Here is a 7,500-nt window from a genome sequence, read left to right on the forward strand (position 1 = left end):
ACGTATACCGACAGGAAGATTGTCTAACGTTGCTTGCTTCAAAACTCTGTAGTTCAATACCACCCAACTCAGTGCCTTATGTTTTTGTGTAACATGTAGCACAGGCAACCCAGTGTACGCTCATGGTAATGGTAATGAATTTATCTAGCGCATTTTCTATTTACATATTCAAATGCGCTTTTACAAGCAAGGGATCTATGGATGAGACCGGACATCTATGGGTGAGATCGGACATCAGCATATGTCATATGTCATGGAGCCTCTTTTTATATTTTATCCTGAGGGAGTCTTTTACTGTGTAACCGCATCCCCAAGGGTAACATGAAACCTGAGCTGAACCAAACCCAAGCAATTTACCCTACGGAAGCTAAGGCTCCAAACCCAAGGGTGGTGTAACCACAGCTATTGTAGCGCTCATTAAAAGTTAGTTTTTGTACGTTTCCTTTGAAGCAGTTGTTTCATTTGTCAGTCAGAAATTTGCATTTGTTAGTGGCTTTTAGAGAGACGAAAAGACAATGGAAGAATCAGAAAGTGGAATAAATCTACAAGAATTGTCAAATAATGATCAAGATGAAGCCAAAAAGAAAGAAGCCAAAGAGAAAGAAGAGAGAGAAGAACAAGGTAGGTTGATACGGAGTTCCCGCTAATGTTTATGATGAAGATTGAATATTGGCTTGTCTTGGGACACGATTTGCAAACAAAAGATATAGTGATTTATGTTACTTTGTTGTCGACCATGTAAAGGTGTCAATAGCTTCCGAAAATTTAGGTACTAACAATCATGTAAAGCGTTTTCCCTTTTCAAAAGTGAACTATGTTTGTGGTCAATGATAAACCCGGTAATTGTTCTGGATTTGTTGAGGACAAATCTTTCAATTTGTTATTGCGACCATCTATTGTCTACTAGGAGCGTGTTTCTAGTCTGCGTATAGGAAGCGTTGCCGTATGATCGCAGAAATGTCCTCATTTTGGCAGCATAATAGGGACCTCACGAAAGAAATCAAGATATCACAGTCTATTGCCTGGCATCAGTATCGTGAAACTTTCTCTAGTGACTCTCATCCTGAAGGTACACCCACTGAATCAAAATGCGCTCTTTTATAACTGTTTTTTAAGCAGAGGTGACTGAGTCTTTTCCTTCTTAGAGTCTCGATTGATGGATACGATTATGACAGGGGATGTGGAAGAAATAACAGAAAGGCTTAACCCACGAGCTTTAACAAAATGCAAGAACAACACATTGTATATGGCAATGAAGGTAGATGACATATAAAGCCTCTTAATAAGACTCCCAGGCGAAACGTTTCGGGATGCTCGTGGAAAAAATTAGAATTAAACCGATATTAAATGCAGACATTTTTGGGTACTGCTCGACTTTGATTTGACCTTTAAAAGATACCATTTAAAAACGGACAGACAGTATACAACCCTAAACGATACCTTGACGGTTAAACTTCGTGACGTTTCGTCTTGGACACCCTAAGTAAGACCAAAATCAGTGATTTACACCCCTGCACGAGACGACGAGTATCCCCAAGAGATAAACCTACTTTGATAAATAAAGTATTTATCACCAACCAGCAGATACGTACGGAAGACCCTACTTTAGATGTTTTACTGTGATCTAGAGAATTTTTTTGCAGTGGTGAGATTTCTAAAATCTTTGTGATATGTCAAAAATACCTAGAGTACGAGAGAGAAATTGTGAACAGATGTAAGATGTGACTTTCCTCCAAAAAATCACTCGTAATTTTAACATATTACTGATATGATAGCACCAAACGGTCTCGTCCGCGTAGCAGTCGTCATTTCGGAGCCGAAAACATAAACTATATATACGTTACGCCGTTTGTTTGCGAGGTGAATGTTTATCTCTAGGAGGAGGCTTGACACATTATTGTGTTCATTTGTTAGGCAAGCAGTGAGCTGCGTCGTAGAGCAGACAAGAAGGAACAAGACGAGGAAGAGTTTACAAAATTGGCCAACTCTGTGGACGAATTCTCTTGCTCGCTGTTAAATCCGTTAAAATCAGATATAGAATTCCGCCATACTTTTGCCGATTCACTGGATCAAGTCATCGATGATGCTATAGAAATGGAACAAAAAAAGGTTAGAAACCAAAGCTTTTAAACTCGGTCGGCTTAAGAATTTTTCAGCGGAAGTTGCCCAGTTCAAATCACCCTCGCTCATAACACAAAAGAACTTTCCCTAAGCATGTCCTTGTGGTGTTCACCGTGGAGATTCTGTATGCACAACCTGACCCCATGCACCGTATTTGCAACGTTTTGGAATTTTGCACAAGAAATTCAAGGCGAGAGGTGGGTCGCACTTGAAACTGACGGAGCCAAGAGTCTGAATATATGGCAGGCCTGGCGGGCTTTTTGTCGGACGTGTGAGTATCACAATTCCAGGCCCACTAAACGGTTAACGCAAAGAAACAAACAGAAGTAACAACAATAACAACTCCAACACCAAGAACTGAGAACCACATCACTGAAACGAAACTACTTCTGCACTAAATTTGTTTCACTTTAAGAGTACTTTAATTACGCGCATTAATTGACGATCAATTCTCTTTTTTCCATTGTAGATTTTAGCCCATCCAGTGCTTCATGGCTTAATGAACAACAAATGGTTCGGTGAATTTCGAACACTGAAAAGATCGTCCTGGCTGAGTATTAGATATTGGAAGTGGTGTCTTCTCAACATCTGGTGTGTGTTCGACGTGCTGCTGTTTCCAGTTCTCTTTGTTCTGTTTTACATTATTCACATCTGCAGAGATAAGTGGCGAAAAAAAAGAGGTAATTTATTGCAACGCTCTGCTAATCAGTACCGACGTATGGCTCTAAAACTCCGAGTTCAACACTTACTCGTTCGAAATAACCCCTGGAATGAAGTAAAGGTAACATTCTTCAGACACTGGAGATCGCTTGGGAAGTCGCGGAAATGTTCTCCAAAACTCCATCGGGTTCACGAAACCTATCCGGAGTGGAATTAATTCAGGAGATATATATTACGTGCTTTCATAGAGTTTATTTTTAGTCCCACAGATCAGGTCTTTCAAAGTTCAAATAAAAATTTCGCCAATACTACTTGTGTTTTTACATTAAAATTCTGAGTAATTTTTCGCGATTTGGTGTTGGATCATTGTAACCATGAGATAGTCGTCGCGAGCTTGCAAAAATCAAAACCAGTTTATCTTTGTATAAAATTTGGGAGCCCCATGTGTTGTCAGACTTGGACACCAAGGCATGAATTTTGAATGATGTTTGCAAGTTGACGATATCATCTAAATTTAGCAAGTGAGTGAGTAAATTTATTAAGGCCCGTTCCAAACGCCACTCCATTCATGCACCAAGCCTAACTGACGAGTTAAGAGCGGCAGAAGAGCGGCGTTTGAATCAGTTTGGTTCGGCGGGTTAGTTTTGGAGCGGCCAACAACGTTAAGTTCGACAGGGTCTGTCGCAGTATGCGACGTTGGAGCGGCGGCTGATTCCGGCCATGTCCACACGTATCCGGAAATTTTTTTTTCCGCAAATATTGTTTTGCGGATACGAAAATTTACACGTCCACACGCAGCGTATTCGAATGGTTTACAGCCGTCCACGCGTATCCGATTGTATCCGGAAGTTTTCTGATTTGCTCTAGTGTCCAGTTCTTTTGTCGGAGAGGATCCTGAAATGAGCATGCGCATAATTGCGATTTGGCGTCATTTCTTCCGCACCATAGCTACTGCAAGGTGTAACCAGTCGAAGCTTGTAGTTTATCACTCGAAAAAACGTCTAAATCTTTTGAAAAAGTCAAGAAAAGTATGCATGATATCAAAATAGAAATCAGAGCAATTAACAAAGAAGACGCAACGTTGCTGTACGCCATGTTTGTTTAATGCTCGCCGGGAAGACTGAATCCAAGAGAATGACGTAAGCGTATTCGCAAATTTCCGGATACGACCGTCCACAGGTATACGTATTCGTATCGGATAAAAAAATTTCCACTCTGGAGAGCTTTTTCAAAAATTTCATGTTACGGCCGTAACATACGGTGGATACGTGTGGACTCAAGCCGTAGTATTTAAAAAAAATTGGCTTTTTCACAATTTTCCTGCTACGTGTGGACGGGGCCTCATACGGCGCTCTTGTCATGTGCCGAACCTAACGCATAAATTGCGATAATTTATAATCTTACCACAATACACTCCGAAGTTTTACTTGTACCTGGGCCCCTCTACCATTGTATGGATTTCAGTTTGGTTCGACCCATGTACGGCGTATGAATCAGCCGTCGCTCCAAAGTCGCTCTTTAGTCGAACTTTATTGAGTTAGGTTCGGCACATGAGCGGAGCGGCGTTTGGATCGGGCCTAAGGAACAAAATTGCGTATCATCCGCAAATAAATTCTGATAGATTTAAGAATGTATTTTTAATAAGCTTATTTTTAAATATGATCTTTAGTTTATTTATTTATGTATTTATTTTTGGATAGTGTATTTCTTAAATTTTTAAGACATTTGTAAATGTAACTTAAGATATGTCTATCTTAAGAGGAATACAGATTATTGTCATTATTATTATTATTATTATTATTATTATTATTATTAAAATCTTAATGATATCACGATGAGTACAAGTTCATGTTTAAGTCCTGAAATACTCTAGCCTTAATACAACTATAAGATGTTGTATTCTTTCACCATAGATCTCGCCATTGTCTTTCTCGTCAATGCAACTTCTGAGGTCGCCACAGAGGCGTTTCGCGTTATGAAAGACTCCATGAAATATGTCATCAACAAATATGGCAATGATCGAGCCAAGTAGCCCCTCACCATCAGACATCCAGACGTGAACAGCTTTCTTCAGTCGCATAAAATTTGTTGCAACAACAATAATTTAAGTGTACAGGCAGTTACACACGCGGTTGTAAATCTTCAAAGGAGAAACGAGGCTCTTCCAGCTCTTCACAAAGATCTACAGAAGGCTAGTGAAGCTTTCGAGAGCAACGCACTTAAGAATGACGCAGAAAAGGTAAGATTATCATCATCATCGTTGTCGTCATCGTCATAAAGGAACTTAAGCAACGGTAAAAACAATAGCTTTGCACGCCCTGCATATGCGTTTTTCATTTTTGTCCATTTCTTTGCCGTCATCAGCAAAACAACGACATGAAATAGCCAAATTTCAGGTTTTATGAAGAACGTCAGCACTTGGAGATAAATTTTCATTTTCTCCCCTAAATTAAACGCCGTTCCGACTAGTGTCATTCTTGAGGAACTACCACACCCTTGTCATATGAAAAGGTTGAAATAGTCAGGAATTGATAAAAATAACGCAGATTTATATTTAGAGATGACGTTCTCGTTGCCGTCGCCGTCGTCGTTGCATGTAAAAAATGTATTTCCACTTTACGATCGAATCTCGTAGATGACCACATCAGGTCAGTTCGCCTATCGGTCCCCAGGGCGCTTTTCCCTGGCTTGGGTGGCGCGCCCCACCCAAAGCCAAGGAAAAGCGACGAGGTTTTCAGAACGTGGTCAACCCACGTTGTTCTTTTGTAGAGGGAGGCTAAAAGGGTGTACCAAGATTCAAAACCTGCGTACAAAGCAATTGTTCTGCTCAAACACCTTTCGTTCGCTCAGTTGTTCTCGTTGACGTCGTCGTTGTGGTTTGCTACTAGGGACCTTACCAACCTCGTTCCCAGGGCGCTTTTCCCTGGCTCAGGGAAAAGCGCCCTGGGGACAAGGTTGGGACCTTACGCAAGGAGGACGGCGATGCAAACGTCTAAAAGTACCATTTCAAGTTATTGTAATAATTTCGTGATAACTTTCACGTCGTTCGGAATTATTGTAGAAATAAAATTGGCATGAACGGTGTGGTTGTTTGGGAAGAACATTAAAAACGTCTAGTCAGGTTCTCACGTACGTCATCTACACAATCTCAAATTTAGTCAATTCACGTCGTTGTCAGGACGACGAAGGCAAAGAAATGTACCAAAATGCAAAACGCGCGCTCAGGGCGTGCTAAGTTTTTATTTTTTGTTCATTAGGCTCATTGTTTTGTGGCGGTCTCGTAGCCGTTGTCGTCGTATCATAATCATAATAATCATCATTAACTCCAACATCACCATCACTCTCATCTTTATCCCTATTATCATCTTTATCTGTCCTCTCTCCTGTCTTATTTTTCCTCGTCGAGAAAGAGGACATCCACCCTCCTCTTAGTTCCTCTGACTTTTGTAGAACGGAAACCCAGTCTGAAGTTGCTGGTTGTAACATTTCAGTACGATCCGTGTAACTGGGATTTACATCTAGATAACGTTCTTTCGAAAGCTAGCAGTCGTCTGTATATCTTACGTGTTGGTAAGTTCTATGGATTACCGTTGGATCATCTTCATCTTCATCTTCTTTTCATTAGTGTTATTTTACCTATATTTACATATGCTGCGGAGGTATGGGGCAGCGCGTATTCATAAGTACTCAAGTCGTATTGACAGGCTGTTCAAAAAAGCTTGAGCTTGGTTACTGCAATGAGCTCTTTTCCATTGAAAATATTTCCCTGAAAGACACGAAACTATGGGACAAGATCACCCACGGTAATTCAACCACGGCTTTCGATTATCGGTGATTTTTCAACTTTAGTTTACCTAACGCAATTCAACAGGACAATGTTTTCAATGTACTTTTATATACTCTTTGCTCGTTTGTCCCATTTTTTTTATATAATGATATGGATGATAAGGATGTTTCCTGGAATCGACAACATGGTTGCTTTTTCATAACTTGACATAGATACCTTTAGAAAATTGATATCTTTAGTTTCATAAAGAGCGTTTTATCAAGAAGGTTTTTTTTTTTGGAGTTAATGCGAGATCATGATTGTTGTGAGACTGTGATTATAAGAATACACCAATACAAAGTTTAACTTAATTCTGGGACTAAGTTGAGAACACTGTTATTGGGAGGCAAGCATTCTCCTACAGAGTTATCTGCCACCAGAACGAACTATGGTTACGTTACGTAAGAGGCGTCACAACTACGTATATCATCCCGTTTGTAAGAACTGAGCGTTTTAAGAGAACTCTTGTAAATAGATGCTTGTTATCTCAGTTAGTTAGTTAGTTAGTTAGTTAGTTAGTTAGTTGTCTGTACGACTTAATTTACATCATTGTAACTAAACACGTTCCTTGTTTAGAGTTTTTAAATAAAGACCTTTATTATTATTATTATTATTATTATTATTTTAATTTGTTCTGTTTTACCATTCTCCACCATAAATAATGTGAACTAGAGAGAAGAAAATGAATTCAGCACTGTTGGTTTCTGTTGTATCACAACACTGGAGGCTATGTTTAATTTCAGTCACTGAGATGGCAACTTATTTTAATACAGGTCCTAATTATCATGACGGATCATAGTTCTTGCTTATGGGGTGTAGAGGTTCAGGTAATGGCTCAATGGACTGAAGTAAAGGCATAGCAAGTAAAAGTTATCACCGTCGCTTTTGGACCT

The 7,500-nt window shown here is 39.7% G+C and overlaps 1 pseudogene; it reads left to right on the forward strand.

Moving 5' to 3' along the window:
- Positions 1-7,500, forward strand: part of LOC138031857 (uncharacterized) — a 34,991-nt pseudogene that overhangs the window by 9,419 nt on the left and 18,072 nt on the right.

Source organism: Montipora capricornis, chromosome 14 (assembly GCF_036669925.1).
Source record: "Montipora capricornis isolate CH-2021 chromosome 14, ASM3666992v2, whole genome shotgun sequence".
Lineage (NCBI taxonomy): Eukaryota > Metazoa > Cnidaria > Anthozoa > Scleractinia > Acroporidae > Montipora > Montipora capricornis.